Source organism: Pan troglodytes, chromosome 2 (assembly GCF_028858775.2).
Source record: "Pan troglodytes isolate AG18354 chromosome 2, NHGRI_mPanTro3-v2.0_pri, whole genome shotgun sequence".
Lineage (NCBI taxonomy): Eukaryota > Metazoa > Chordata > Mammalia > Primates > Hominidae > Pan > Pan troglodytes.
The window spans coordinates 19,136,490-19,152,904 of NC_086015.1; the positions used below are offsets into that span (position 1 = coordinate 19,136,490).

A 16,415-nucleotide genomic window follows, 5' to 3' on the forward strand; every position below is an offset into this window, starting at 1 on the left:
CCTGGTCTCTTCCAGCTTGTCTTCTTCTCTCCCAGTAGTTTCTTCATGAAGAGGCCATGTGCTATATTCCATGAGATATTTCACACTCAAAGAAGACTTCTTTTATACTCTTTTGATAATTTGTCTGGGAATCACTGTCTTGATTTATAAGGGAGTTTGTAATAAATACAGTAAAAGAGAAACACACAACGTATTTTGAGACATCAGAGAAGAGAGAAACCAATTCTATTAATATTTGGGGTTAGCAGGGAAGGCTTAGTTAAGAGGTAACATTTGAACTAAGCCTTGAAATAAGGGAAGGATTTGGCCATGCAGTAATGGGGAGAGAGTAGAAGCAAGACATGATGGTTAGTGTTATGTATCAATTGGACTGGGTTGTGGGGTGCCCAGATATTTGGCTACACATTATTCTGGGTGTGTCTCTGAGATATTCTGGATGAGGATAACATTTAATTGCTAGACTGAATAAAGCAGATTGTCCTCCCCAATGTGGGTGAGCCTCATCCAATCCACTGAAGGCCTGAACAAAACAAAAAGGTAGAGTCACAGAGAATTTGCTCTTTTTACCTGATTATATTTGAGCTGGGACATCAATCTTGTCCTGACTTTAGATGTGGACTCGAGTTGGAACTATATCATTGGCTGTCCTGGGTCCCCAGCTTGCTGGCTGCAGACTTCAGGACTCCTTAGCCTCCATAACCATGTGAGCCATCCCTTACAACTAATCAATCTGTCTCTCTCTATGTGTATAGCTCTACCTCTATCTCTCTGCTCTTTCTCTGGAGAACCTAGAACAATACACAAGGTTATATTAGAGAAGAGGATGACCCAAGGAAAAGCATGGAGGCAGAAAAATGCACAGAGGGTTTGGGAAGACTGGGGTCCTGACGGGGAGTTTGGATTTCACTGTGTGTAGCATGGAGAATCCTTGAAAATATTCAAGAGGTGAAAATTGTATTTGTGGAAGAACACCAGGAATATGTGAAAAGAAAAACACTCACTCCATTTTAACTCCACTGAAGGGGGCATCAAAGGGATGCACTGGGGACATGGGTTGGAGGGTAGTTGAGGCCATATCTGGAGGATCTTTACTTCTAGGCTGAGTCTGAAGTTATCTTTCTGGGGAGTGGGAGATTACAAATCTTTGAGCTCCACTCAAGAGATGGTTTTGCTAACAATGGCAGGGCGACGGTGGTGGTGGTGGTGCTGGTGGTGGGAAACTGGTAGCATGAATTCTAATTGGGCTTCTGTTATTCTAGCCGAGAAAGTTGGGGAATGGACTTTCAGTAGAATAATACAGACCTGGGAATCAACTGCACGGAGGAGGTAGTTATAGGTGATGAGATGGCTCAGGGACAAAGTTTGGTAGAAGGAGAAAAGATACTAGGCTGGTACAAAAATAATTGCTGTTTTTGCCGTTACTTTTAATGGCAAAATCCGCAATTACTTTTGCACCAACCTAATAGGATGCAAACTTCGGAGCCATCTGCATCAGAGGGATTGATGAAGATCAGCAAAGTTTGGGAACACAGGAAAGGAGCGGGGAGGGTAATGACTTGAGGGCATAGCAGGGATAATCAAGGTTTTTCTTGTTAGCATGTGGAGACTTAAGCATGATTATACGTTAAACGCCTGGCACATACATGGTGCAAAATATTTATGAGTGAAATGACAAGTGAAGGTGGTGAGTCATGGGAGTTCCAAGGGAATGGGTGATAAAGGGAGGTCTCAAATGAGGCACAACTGGAGAAGGTAGCTTGGGAAAGGAGAAGGTTGCTTCTCCTTACAACATGGGAAAGGCAGAGGAAGAGAGTCAAGGTACAGTGATCTAGGGGTGAGATGGAAGTGAGTTGAGAGAACTCAACTCTGGGCTCTGAAACCCCTAGGAATGGGTTTGGGGGGCTTTGAGATATGGAAGAGGTTTAAAGTTAATTGTTATAGCAAATATGGTTTGGAATTTATTTGTGATGCTTAAAAATATTGCTGAACAGAAGTGAAGTCTACCCTAGAGTTGGATGGTGAGATTATTTAGTGGAACTACCAGATCCATGCTGTGATTCTTTCCAGTATCATTCAGCAGCCCTTGGGCAATTGCGAGGCAAGTCATCAATGGGGTATGGAGATTTTCCAGGTGGGTGTGGTTGAAGGCAGGGAAGAACAAGTTTAGGAGCACATTACAAGAAGAAGGTGACTGTAAGGTCCAGGCTGAGCAGGAAGGTAAAGCAAGAAGGAAACATGAGGTTGTGAAGAGAAGTTTAGAGGGATGAGGAGGCAGGAGAGATGAAGAGTTGCAGGATGTAGCTAGAGTGGCGATGTTAGATCTTGGGGCCAGAGAGCTTTACAATGAGTATGAAGATCAAAGGGCATTAGAATCAAGCTATAAAGAGCCACTGTGTGATGTTGGGATGTGAGGATGCTGCAGGTGGATGTCTGCACATTGATGGTGAGAACATGGTCACCCTGGCCCTGCTGGGTCTTTGCTAAAGAGACTGTGCTCTGTTCTTGGGGCCGTTTTCATCACCTGATTAGAGCAGTGGTCCCCACATGGTGTTCTTTGGACCATCTGTATAAAATGTTCATAGGTCAAGGATAAAATGGAAAAACAGAGAAAATGTCACAGAAATGTGCCCACTGGTGAAAGACCACCAGCTGTCCTTTTTGGAGGATTGTTCTTTATTCTAAAAATGTATATATTCTATTCTATTAAAATATTTTTGTATTTGCATTTTTTTCTCTTTTATGAAATGCCATGGGGTAGAAATTTGTAATGTATCCAATTCTCCTGTCTTCATGCATTGCCCTGTGGTGGGGGAGGGGATGTGGCTAGTACTGGCCAAGAGGATGGGGGCAGAGGTGCAGTGTTAGACTTCTAGCCTGGAGCATTTAATTCTTAGTACAAGACTCTCTAGCATTCTTCTCCTTCTGTTCCCTGCTTGGTGATACTCGAGGTAATGCAGCCCCCATTAGCCTTAGTCTTAGGGCAAGTTTGATGGAAAACAGAGCACCCCACACCTCCCTGCAGATGTAGCATGAGTGAGAAAAACAACTACTGATGTTTGAAGTTACCAAGATTTAGGAGTTGTTTGTTATTGCAGCAAAACCTCACCTATTCTGACCAATCATGGTGGAATTTCTGTGTGTGTGTGTGTGTGTGTGTGTGAAACTGGTAGTTTAAAAAAGTTCCTTCTAACCAAAAAGAAAAAAAAGTAGCAACCTTATGTTGGTTCTCAAATTAATAAAATATTTTTACTGGTTTATAAAATAGAAAAATCTGAGAATCTGTAGCTTAGAGAACTACAGTGTGGGATGTCTATAAAGACCAGGTTATTTTATCAGCTCCTAACACCCCTTAATAGAAGCTTAGCCAAGACTTGGACTATTTCAGTCTTTCCCATTCCACATTCCATGGACTCTTGAAGAGACATTGATGAAACGGTGCAGCCATGAACCACCCTCACTCAATCCTAGTGGCAGAATCCCCCTTTTACTGCAGAATGAGCTGCTTGCTACAGTGATACTTGAACCCCTTAGATATATCCTGTACTAATTATATTAAAACACGACCAATGCTTTTGCTTTGTTGTCCCCCAAATTAAACACCCTAATCATGAGAACCCAGAGAATTGGATTTAGTGTGACTGATTCCAAACTGTCAGTAAGAACACAATTAGGTTATATTTTTCTCCAGTTCAAATAAAAGAAAATTGACAATAAAATGCTGATCAATATGTGTGGCTCAGGAGGTAGAGCCTGCTTTGAGATGCAGAAGTGTTTGTTTTTTTTAGATCTATATTCTTGAGTAAAGAAAAAATCCCTCTCTCTTTCCTAGAGGGGAAGACTTTCAGAGTTGGGCTTGGCAACAGCCTATCAGAGGCTGAATTAAACAAATAGGTACCTCCCTTGAGTGAATGGTGTGTTTCTCCTGTTCGGGGAACCGTGCTTTTATGGTGGAGTTTGCTTTCTGTCTTGGTCTCTGGATGTGTGTATCTGTGGGGGGCAGGTAAATGGCAGTGTATACCTGTGTGGGTGTGTACAAAATTCCCATGTGAATCTCAGCTTTGTGGGGATCTCCGGGTCTTGAGCCCAGCAGATGCCATTTGAAGAAAAATCACTTGAAAATGAGACAGAAAGAATGGAAACTAAATCCTAGCTCTAAAGGCACCAGACTGATTAAAAACAAAACTCTGGATCTTCTTTGTTTTGGACTCTACCTACCTCCAAATGACATTTCTGTTTCCTATGAAATGATTAGAATGACAGAGATCCTGAGCACGAAAGAGCAGATACTGTGTGATTCTGTGTATGTCAGGGTGTCAGCTGTGACGCTGCTGACATTTCAGCTCAGCAATTTCTCTGTTGTACGTGTGGGGGTTCCCTGTGCATTTTAGGATGTTGAGCGGCATCCCTGGATCCCTGGACTCACTGGATGCAGTAACACAACTCCCCCCAAGTACAGAAAACCCCCAGCGTCTCCAGATATTGCCTAATGTCCCCAGGGGGCAAAATAGCCCCATCTGAGAACTGCTGCTTTCATAAAGTACAATGTCAGGTGAAATAGGTGGAGGCTGTTTGTAGTCAGGGGTTAGTAGAGATGGAAGAGACCCCAGGAATATCCTGGAAGGGGCTGTAATGTTCTGTTTCTTGAATTGGGCGTTGGTAATATGGAGATGTTCAGTTTCTTTTTTTTTTTTTTGGCAGGATCTTGCTCTGTCACCCAGGCTGGATCACAGTGGCACCGTCATGGCTCACTGCATCCTCTGCCTCCTGGGCTCAAGCAGCCCTCCCACCTCAGCCCTCCTGAGTAGCTGGAACTACAGGCATGTGCCATCACTGTTGCCTAATTTTTGTATTTATTTTTTGTAGAGCGGGGGTCTCACTATGTTGCCCAGGCTGGTCTCGAGCTCCTGGGCTCAAGCAATCTGCTCACCTCGGCCTCCCAAAGTGCTGGGATGACAGGCATGAGCCACTGCGCCTGGCCAGTATGTTCAGTTTGTAAGAAAAGTACTGTGTTGACCTCTTCTATGTGCACATTTCTTTAAGTAATAATTCAATAAAGGATTTAGAAAAATTGGTCATAATAGGAGTGATTTGTAGAGTGATTGGCATGAAAGCTGATCACCTTAATTTGAACTACTCTGAAATGAGCACCTGGGGCCACCAAGAGGAACCTTTCAAGGTGTCATAGCCAAGGAGAGGAGTGTGTTGTGTACATCTCTGCATAAAGGATTTGCTGGTTACATGGAAGGATGAAGCCTCCTTCTGAGGACACAGGCAGCAAAGCAAGTGGAAGCTCAAAGCATTGAGCTTTCTAAATGGACTTTGCTAAAATCTTGTGGATGACTCATGCTCTTAACATACACCCATGTACATAGTGTCCATATAAACATTAATTCTGTAACAAGGCCCACACATAGGGGTACTTTTTTCTTTTGAGACAGTCTTGCTTTATTGCCCAGGCTAGAGTACAGTGGCATAATCGTGACTCACTGCAACCTCCACTTCCTGGGTTCAAGCACTGCTTGTGCCTCAGCCCCCCGAGTGAGTAGCTGGGACTACAGGTGCACACCACCATGCCTGGCTAATTTTTGTAATTTTAGTAGAGACGGGGTTTCACCATGTTGGCCAGGCTGGTCTCAAACTCCTGGCCTCAAGTGATCTGCCCACCTCAGCCTCCTAAAGTGTTGGGATTACAGGTGTGAGCCACTGTGTCTGGGCCCACATGTAAGGTTTGAGTTGAGATAGAGAAACTCTGGCAGGACTGAGGAATTTGGCCACAGTCTCTGGGAAATATGCACAATTTCTGGAATCTTCTCTACTTCCAGAGTTCCCACTTTCTATCTGTCTCCTATTTATTCAACAAACTTGTATGGAACCACAGTGTGTCTAGAACTTGCCAGGCGTGGAGGATAAAAGATGACTGAGGTCGGGCATGGTGGCTCATGCCTGTACTCCCAGCACTTTGGGAGGCCAAGGCAGGCGGATCACTTGAGGTCAGGAGTTTGAGCACAGCCTGGCCAACATGATGAAACATCTCTACTAAAAATACAAAAATTAGCCAGGCATGGTGGCACGCACATGTAGCCCCAGCTACTTGGGAAGCTGAGGCAGAAGAATCGCTTGAACCCAGGAGGCAGATGTTGCAGTGAGCTGAGATCACCCCGCTGCATTCCAGCCTGGGAGACAGAGCGAGATTCCATGTCAAAAAAAAAAAAAAAGATGACTGAGATACAGACTCCATCAGAGTTGACTCTAACACAAATTTGGTAAGAGCCCAAGGTCTAGCTGGGCAAGCACCTTGATCGGCCTCATCCTGCAGCGTCTACTAGAATGAAGAGCACTTTTTTCTTTATTCATGAAAATGTTTTGTGCTTCGTACCTACAAGTACAATTTGAGTTAATTCTGCAAAATTTGCCGCATTACTCTGCCTGTATTCTTAGCATTTTTCCTTTGAGAGATTTCTCAGCACATCGTCTTTGGACTATGTGGAATTGGAAATTTACTTAGAGTCAACAACAAGTACAGGAAAGTCAGTTCTTAGTTAAGAGTTAGGTTTTCAAAGACAGTGGATAAAATAAAAAATCTAGTACAGTCAAGATTATACGTGCAAATCCCCTCATCATTCATAAAGTTTAGCCGTCAGTCTTACCGTGGCTCACCAGGTCCAATCCATACTTCTTCCTCCACGATTGGAGCAGAGGGTGATTTTTTTTATGAGCAACCGATGAAGTCATTTAGAGACCATTTGCAGTAGGAGCCCTGTGTACTAGAGACCAATCAATGTGCCCTCATGGCACCATTTCTGTCTCTCTCCCTCTTTGTTCTTGCCAAGTACCCATAGTTCATTTTCCATAGATTAGAAGAGCCCAAGCTGGGCCTATACCTAGGAGTACAATTACTGGGTCTTTTGGTAACTCTATGTAGAATTGTTTGGGAAGTTGTTAAACTGTTTCTCACAGTGGCTACACCATTTTAATTCCTACCAGCAGTGTATGACAATTCTAGTTTCTCTGCATCCTCACCAACACTTGTTATTTTCTGTATTTTTTTTTTTTTTTTTTTTTGAGACAAAGTCTTGCTCTGTCGCCCAGGCTGGAGTGCAGTGGCACAATCTCAGCTCACTGCAACCTCTACCTCCCAGATTCAAGTTACTCTCCTGCCTCAGCCTCCCGAGTAGCTGGTATTATAGTCACCTGCCACCATGCTTGGCTAATTTTTGTATTTTTTTAGTAGAGACAGGGTTTCACCATGTTGGCCAGGCTGGTCTCAAACTCCTGGCCTCAGGTGATCCACCTGCCTTGGTCTCCCAAAGTGCTGGGATTACAGGCATTAGCCACCGCACCAGGCCAATTTTCTCTATCTTCGATTCTAGCCATCCTTATGGGTATGAAGTGGTATCACATTGTGGTTTTGATTTCTGTTTCCCTGATGATGAGTTTCATTGAACATCTTTTCATGTGCTTATTGGCCACTTGTATGTCTTCCTTGGAGATGTGCCATATTTTCATATTCAAAAATGAAAGCACAGGTCCACACAAAAATTTGTACATGAATAATTACCATAGCATCACTGCTAATAACCCATAGAGGAAATTAATCCAAATGCCCATCACCAGATGAAGAGATACACCAATTGTTGTCTACCCACATGGTGGAATATTATTTGATCACAAAAAGGAGGAAAGTACATACGCTACAGCGTGGATGAACCTTCGAAACAGATGAAAGATCACATTCTATATGATTTCATTCAGATGGAAATCTACAGAAATAGGACGTCGATTAGTGGTTGCTTAGGGCTGGTAGGGGCATGGGAGGATAGGGGGTGTTAGCTAAAGGGTATGAGGTTTCTTTTTGAGGTCATGAAATGTTCTAAAATTGACTGGTAATGTTTGCGTATATCTCCAAATATATTAAAAACCATTGAAATGTAAAAAATGCAAAGAAAAAACAGCCCAAGTTGCAATTTTATTCAACACTTGATTGGCTTTAAAAATAGATTCCAGGCTGGGCATGGTGGCTCACACCTGAAATCCCAGTGCTTTGGGAGGCTGTGGTGGGAGGATTGCTTGAGGCCAGGAGTTCCAGGCCAGCCTTGGCAACATGGCAAGACCCTGTCTGTACAAAAAAAGAAAAAATAAATATCAGCTGGGTGCAGTGGCTCACACCTGTAATCCCAGCACTTTGGGAGGCTGAGGCTGGCAGATCACCTGACATCAGTTCAAGACCAGCTTGGCCAACATGGTGAAACCTCTTCTCTACCAAAAATATAAAATTTAGGCTTTTGGTACTTTGAGCAGCACCATGGCGGTTGTTAAGAACAAGTGCCTTATGAAAGGTGGCAAAAAGGGAGTTAAGAAGAAAGTAGTTGGTCCATTCTCTAAGAAAGATCAGTATGATGTGAAAGCACCTGCTATGTTCAATATAAGAAATATTGGAAAGACTTCGTCACCAGGACCCAAGGAACCCAAATTGCATCTGATGGTCTCAAGGGTCTTGTGTTTGAAATGAGTCTTGCTGATTTGCAGAATGATGAAGTTGCATTTAGAAAATTCAAGCTGATTACTGAAGATGTTCAGGGCAAAAACTGCCTGACTAACTTCTATGGCATGGGTCTTACCTGTGACAAAATATGTTCCAAGGTTGAAAAATGTTCAACAATGATTGAAGCTCATGTTGATGTCAAGACTACCGATGGTTACTTCTTTCTTCTGTTTTGTGTTGGTTTTACTAAAAAACACAACAATCTGATACCGAAGACCTCTTATGCTTAGCACCAACAGTCTGCCAAATCCAGAAGAAGATGATGGAAATCATGACCTGAGAGGTGCAGACAAATGACTTGAAAGAAATGGTTAATAAATTGATTCCAGACAACATTGGAAAAGATGTAGAAAAGGCTTGCCAATTTATCCTCTCCATGATGTCTTCATTAGAAAAGTAAAAATGCTGGAGAACCCTGGGTTTGAAAGGCATGGAGCTTCGTGGTGACGGTAGTAGTTCTGGAAAACCCACTAGGGACGAGACACATGCTCAAGTTGAATGAGCTGATGGATATGAACCACCAGTCCAAGAATCTGTTTAAAGTTCAGACTTAAAACATTGGCAAATAACAAGTCCTATTTGTGAAAAACAAACAAGAAACAACAATGAAAAAAGCAAAATTAGCCTGGTGTGGTGGTGCATGCCTGTAATCCTAGCTACTCAGGAGGCTGAGGCACGAGAATCACTTGAACCCAGGAGACAGAGGTTGCAGTGAGCCAAGATTGCACCATTGCACTCCAGCCTGGGCAACAGAGTGAGACTCTCTCCAAAAAGAAAGAGGAAAAAAAAAGTATCCGGGCTTTGTGGCATGCGCCTGTAGTCTCAGCTACTCTGAAGGCTGAGGTGGGAGGATAGCTTGAGGCCAGGAGTAATTTGAGGCTGCAGTGAACTATGATTGTGACACTGCACTCCAGCCTGGACTGCAGAGCAAGACCCTGTCTCTTATACATACATACATACATACATGCATACACACACACACACACACACACACACACACACACGCAGATGCATACATACCCAGGCTCTACCTCTGGTGATTCTGACTCAGTAGGGCGGGGTATCCCCTAGGGATCCTGCTGTTCAGCCTGGTCTGGGATCCACTTTTCACTGGGAACTGAGACACTGGCTGTGAGCCTTTCTGTCCTGTGATGTAGAGGTCATGGTGACGCAGGTTGAAGCTTAAGGAGACCTGACTGTACGTTAGGTATTGTGCTGAACATCATCTCTTACTCTCACAGCAACATCCTTAGAAGGTTAATGATGTGTCCCCGCTCTACAGATGAGGAACTGAGCTTTCAGAGGAGTTTAGCTTGTTCAAAACTTATTCTTCCTATTGGAAACTTTGTACCCTTTGAGCAGTGTCTCCTATCCCCTACCTTTCCTCCACCCCAGCCCCTGATAACCACTGTCCTACTCTCTATTTCTGTGAGTTCAACTTCTTTAGATTCCACATATAAGTAAAATCATGCAGTATCTGTCTTTCTGTGCCTGGCTTATTTCACTTAACACAATGTCTTTCAAGTTCATCTATGTTGTTGAAAATGACAGGATTTCTTTCTTTTTTAAGAGTTAATAGTATTCCGTTGTGTGTATATAGTACATTTGCTTTATCCTTTCATCCACTAATGGACACTTAGGTTGATTCTATATCTTGGGTATTGTGAATAGAGCTGCAGTGAACATAGGAATGTAGGGATCCCTTCGACATATTGATTTCGATTTTTTTTTTTTGTCTATACCCAGAAGTTGGGTTGCTGGATTATGTGCTTTGAAATCTATAGCACAGCAGCGTGACTATAGTCAATAATACTGTATCTTTCAAAATAACTAAGAGGCTACATTTCAAATGTCTCATCATAAAAATTGTCAGTAAATTAGGGGATGGACATGTTAATTAGTTTGATCTAACCATCCCACATTGTATACACATATCAAAACATCACATAAATGTGTACAATTATGATTTGTCAATTAAAATAACGTTAGTTAAAAAAATAAGTAACTTGTTCAAAGCCCCAGTTGGGATTGATGGAGCCAGGACATGCACCAAGGCTTTTGCTCTCAGGCTCACAGAGTCCTTGGGCCACGAATGTTGAAGCCCTACCTGAGATTTCTACTGAGATCAGTGTAGGGATTCAATGTCTCAGAATCATCCCATCCTCCAGGGCCCACAAGTCCATGACCTTTGCCTCTACCTCCGACCCTGCTGACCTGAAATGTGGCCCCTGCTTTCATTTCCGGGAGCATACAACACTTACACCAAGCATTGATGGGTTTTATTGACTTCATTTGAGATGTGGGGCCATGGAGAGGGTCCCATGATCCTTGCTTGGTGTTGGCCAACTCATTGAATTCTCTCTTTGACTTCACCCTTCCCTTTTCTACTCACCTCCTCTGTCATGGATTGCTCTGGGAATTCTGAGCCCCAGTTCCTTTATTTTGCAGATAACCTTCACTCTTCTCTGCAACGAATCCCAAAAGTATGTAGTTGAGCTGACTGCAAGGTGCTTGAGACGCCAGAAACTCCACAAATGGGATTCGGCCTCTGGAAAGTGGTGGTAGTTCCAGATTTATGTGGATGTTACTTTGTTTTTCCCTATAAAATATATTCTTTAAACTATCAAGCTCTTGGCTCCTGGATGCAGTCCTTTGCTGGTGGCAGTGGGCTGGGTACTGTCACCGGGGAGAAATGCTGCCCACTTAGAGAAAGAGAAACTGGTTCTCTTTAAGAGGCAGAGGGAGGTTTCCAGTGCCAGTTTGTTTGGAGGCAAAATGGCTGTTGTATTAAAATTGCCCAAACTTGGGCTGGTGCCTTGTGTGTTTAGAGCTCAAAGCCATGATTGTTTTCTTTTCTTTTCTTTTTTTTTTTTTGGTGGTCGGTTTTCCATCCTTTTGCTTGGTAGGTTTCTGCTAATAGCTTCGACCTCAAGAGTCCCATTATACAGACACTAATAGTACCTACTATGTGTCAGTCTGTAGTGCCTCCTATGTGCCAGGCATTGGAGATAATATAATGATGAACAAATAAACATGGCACTTGGAAAAGAGAGTCTAGTTCCCACTCTCAGCCCATCCCAAAGAGGTGAGAACTGGGCTTCCAAAGATCTCAGATGCCCTTGCATCATCTCCATGAAGAAGGTGGGTGAAGCTTTGGTGTCTGAAGAGAATTTGGCTGGACAATCCCCAAGGTTTGGAATGATGGGAAGGAGCTGCCATCTGTGTTTAAGGTGAGAAGGGGGGAGTGGCTGGATATCAGAGGAAGCCAAGATGAAGAGAAGGTTTTTGTGAGCTCCTATGCATAGTGGAGACCTGTTACAGTGAGGGTCCCTGGGGCTGAGCCTGTGGGTCAGTGGAATGATGCTGTGAGGAGTGTCTTGTTATAGCAGATGGCCCAAAAAAGGCTGATGGATCATGAGCAGCTGGAAGAACGGAGAGTTCGGGGAAGTAGTTCCTACCTGGATTTCCAACAGTGTGTAAGCCCAGAATTCTTACATAAGCCCATGGAGAAGGGAAAGGAATGCTGGTAACGACAAGATTGAATTCTCCACCTGCCAGGCATCCAGGGACTCAGAGCAGATTTAACTGAAGTTACAGAAATAGGAATGTGACATTTCCTACATCCGGGTGTGCTGGAGCAAAATGTATTCCCTCTCTGGTTTGCGGGGAAGGAGAATGCTAACAGACAAGACTCCAGGTTTTCGCTCTTAAACCTGGTGCCTAGAAATGCATTTTCTACTGGATGCAGACAGAAGCTCCATGTAGACATATCCATCGCTGCATCTCTCATGCCTTGTGTTCTCCCTAATTTTCCCTTTTTAAACCACAGAGGAAGAAAATTCCAGCATCACTTCTGGCCTCTCAAGAGTGAGTTAGGTGGCCAGGTGGGGTTATTCATGCCTGTAATCTCATAATGAAGAGGTGGCCTGCCCCTCCACACCTGTGGGTATTTCTAGTCAGGTGGGATGAGAGACAAAAAAGAAATAAGGCACAAAGTATAGAGAAACAACAGTGAGCCCAGGGGACCGGCGCTCAGCATACCAAGGACCTGCACTGGCACTGGTCTCTGAGTTCCCTCAGTTTTTATTGATTATTATCTTCATTACTTCAGCAAAAAGGAATGTAGTAAGAGGGCAGGGTGATAATAAGGAGAAGGTCAGCAACAAACATGTGACTAATAGAATCTATGTCATAATGAAGTTCAAGGGAAGGTACTATGACTGGACATGCATGTAAGCCAGATTTATGTTTCTCTCCACCCAAACATCTCAGTGGAGTAAAGAATAACAAGGCAGCATTGCTGCCAACATGTCTCACCTCCCACCATAGGGCGGTTTTTCTCCCATCTCAGAATTGAACAAATGTACAATCGGGTTTTATACCAAGACATTCAGTTCCCAGGGGCAGGCAGGAGACAGTGGCCTTCCTCTAACTCAACTGCAAGAGGCTTTCCGCTTTGACTAGTCCACCTCAGCACAGACCCTTTATGGGTGTCGGGCTGGGGGACCGTCAGGTCTTTCTCATCCCACGAGGCCACTTTTCAGACTATCACATGGGGAGAAACCTTGGACAATACCCAGCTTTCAAGGACAGGACTCCCTGCGGCTTTCCACAGTGCATTGTGCCCCTGGTTTATTGAGACTAGAGAATGGCGATGACTTTTACCAAGTATATTGCTTGCAAACATTTTGTTAACAAGGCACGTCCTGCACAGCCCTACATCCCTTAAACCTTGATTTCATACAACACATGTTTTTTGAGCTCCAGATTGGGTCAAAGTGGTTGGGGCAAAGTGGCTGGGGCAAAGCTACAGCCAATTCAAGCCAGCAATAAGGACCTTCAAAATGACCAAAATATGACTTGGTCCTTACCGTTGCTTTTACAACCTCAAAGACCTGCTCAGGTCACCTGCAAGGCACTCAGATTGTTAATCCATCAACTGCTCATAGAGATGACTCCAAACCACACAAACCCAAACTATCTGCATTTTTTAATCAATTCAGTTAAGCCTTATGGGCAAAACTTCAGAATTCAAGTAAAACAGAAGGTCTGTCTGAACATTTTCTTCAGTCAGCTGAAATTGGATGGAGGTTTTGTTGTGGTCCCTCAAGGAATAAACCATTATTTGACCCTTTCTCTTCCAGGTGAATTCTTACCCATTCCTAAGGTATAAGTCCTGTGTCACCTCCTCTCCTGAGAAGCTTTTTCTGTTGGCCCCACCCAACTGTCCCTTCAGTTTCCTTGTAGTATTTGGAGGATACAAATCAGCACATATCATAGTGAAATGTGGTTTTACACATCAGAATCTCCTGCTATATTGTGAGGTTCATGGAGACAAAGACAATGTCTCATTTCTTTATCACTGCATTTCTAGCCCCAAACACAGCATCTGATATCATACAATAGACATCCAACCAGGATTTGAAGAATGACTTACTGAATTATATTAATAAATATAACCTTTTCGTCTAGGTATTAGATTAGGAAGGGAATGGTAGATATCATGCCTTTTGCCAAGTTGATTAAATATCAATTGGAAAGTACTGCACATCACATGAGCTTTAATCAAAAGACAATCTACATTTGTAACATCTAACTTTGACTTAATTAGGTTGATAACTACATATGCTATTCAGGACAGTAAAAAGACACGAGAAAATGAGAAGAACTATGGATCTAGAATGAAAGGGCGTGTATTTGAGTCCTAGTTCTGCTTCCAGCCTGTTGTGTGAGCTAAGACAAAAGCACAAGATCACAAGATGCCATGAATCACAATTTTCACCATTTATAAATGTGAATCTAGATAATACTGACTCTAGTCATCTCATAGGATTGTTGTATTGAATGTATAAGATGCTGTATTGGAAATACTTCACAAAGTATATGGATTGAACAAATGAGGTGTTTTATACTTAGATAGCAATAGATAACAAGAAAAGCATAGGTTCTGGCATCAGACAGACAGTTTTGGACACATCTCCAACCCTCTCCAACCTTAACAAGTCACTTACTCTCTCTGAGTTTCTACTTTTGCATCTATAGAACGAAAGTATTAACATGTACTAGCAGGGTTGTGATGAAGATTAAATGTGATAATACATACAAAATGCCTAATGCAGGGCTTCACACACAGTAGATGCTAAATAAATGTCTGTTTTCCTCCGTTCTTCCTAGTCTATTTGTATTTTTAGCTTCAATGTGTGGTGTTTAAGCTTCATCTGGAAAATGCGATCCTAAAATATCTACTGTACTATATTGCAATATATGTGCTATCAGTTGTGAATAATTGATTGTTGTGTTTATTAGAAAATAGTTGATATATACAAAACAAATGTTCTTGATAAAAGCAGAGACATCAAGGAAAAATTTATTTTTTAACAAAACTAAAAATAAACCCACTCAGCATGACTACTATTAAAAAAAAAAAAAAAGGAAAATAGCAAGTGTTGGCAAGGATGTGGAGAAATTGGAACCTTTGTCCACTGTTGGTGGGAATGTAAAATGGTGTAGCTGCTGTGGAAAACAGTACTTCTAATTCAAATATTAAGCTCTATAATGTTTAAAAATTGGTCTCTCATCTACTCACAGTATTTGCTTAAAGCTATAAATAATAGCTATGATTTAATGGAAAGATTAACACCACTAAAAGGTTTTCAAATGCTTGGCTATTTTATGACAAATGGGAATAATAATAATAACATATATACATATATATACACATAATAATAATATGTATATATGTTATTATTATATTTATATATGTTATTACATATATATATAGAGAGAGAGAGAGGAAACTAAGAATGTTTAGCCCTGTGTCTGGCATATATAAAACTGTCAACAAATGTTAGATGTTTTTGTTACTATAAAGTTATGTAAATATTTTTTGTGACCTTAGAAAATCTGACTTTGTTCCATAAGTAAGGTTTTGCTGTGTAACCAATGCGTAAGTTATTATTTAACCACACATTCATAACATATTTTTAAAAAATATCTAGAATTTGGGAGTCTGACAGATTGCATTTTCCAAAGCCAGAAAACAATATCTCCCATTCCACATGCCCTGTGACCATGCCCCTCCTCCATGCTGGGGAGGAGTCTAAGTCTCCTCCTCTTGAATCTGGTCTGGACTTAGTGACTGGCTTGCAACCAACAGCATGAGAAAGCCATGTTACAGCCTGACTTCTGAGGCTGGGTCATAAGCCTTGCAGCTTCAGCCTTGGTCTCTTGGAGCACTCACTCTCAGGACAGACCCTCCCTGCTGGAGTACTTCCTGTCGGTTCCAGCTCCACCTGTCCTTGTGCAGTTCCAGCTAAGACGCCAGAGCAGCAGACATGTGAGAAGGGGCAGTGGGTCCTCCAACTCCTGCTTCTAGAGCCCAGACGGTCTAGTCTGAGACTAGTCAACCCAGCTGAGACCCCAGGCATGGAAGAAAGAGGCCCCTCTTTTGCTTCTTTTTCAGTGTCCCCACCCACGGAGTTTGTGAACATAATAAAATGATTATTTTACACAACTAAGTTGTGAGAGCTGTAGGGGGCAGTGGGACTGTAAGTTATGGGTAACTGGAACAATGATTTAGTTATTTGTTCTTGTACACTTTCAACTTGAACTTACAAATTTATGGGCCCCATTCTGAAACTGGTCTACATCTGCACAGAGATGTCTCTGCTGTTGAGTAGACCAATCTGACCAGCTTTTCAAGCCAACAACATTAAAAGCCATTCAGAGGACAACACATTGTGAAGTCGCCTTCTCTTGTGAGAAATGCATTAAAAAGAAACTAAGACCTACTAGAGTTGTTCTGTCAAATACAGGGGCTATTGAGCACTTGAAATGTGTCTGGTCCAAACTGAGATGTGCCTTCAGTGTAAAG

The 16,415-nt window shown here is 42.5% G+C and overlaps 1 non-coding gene and 1 pseudogene across 1 annotated transcript; one reads left to right on the forward strand and one right to left on the reverse strand.

Annotated features, from left to right (window-relative positions):
• Positions 1 to 1,341: 1,341 nt before the first annotated feature.
• Positions 1,342 to 1,489, reverse strand: MIR548I-2 (microRNA mir-548i-2). Its single transcript, NR_035886.1, has one exon. It is a non-coding gene; the product is annotated as a microRNA mir-548i-2 (primary transcript).
• Positions 1,490 to 8,274: 6,785 nt separating this feature from the next.
• LOC112207976 (small ribosomal subunit protein eS1-like) lies at positions 8,275 to 9,335 on the forward strand (annotated as a pseudogene).
• The last annotated feature ends 7,080 nt before the right edge of the window (positions 9,336 to 16,415 follow it).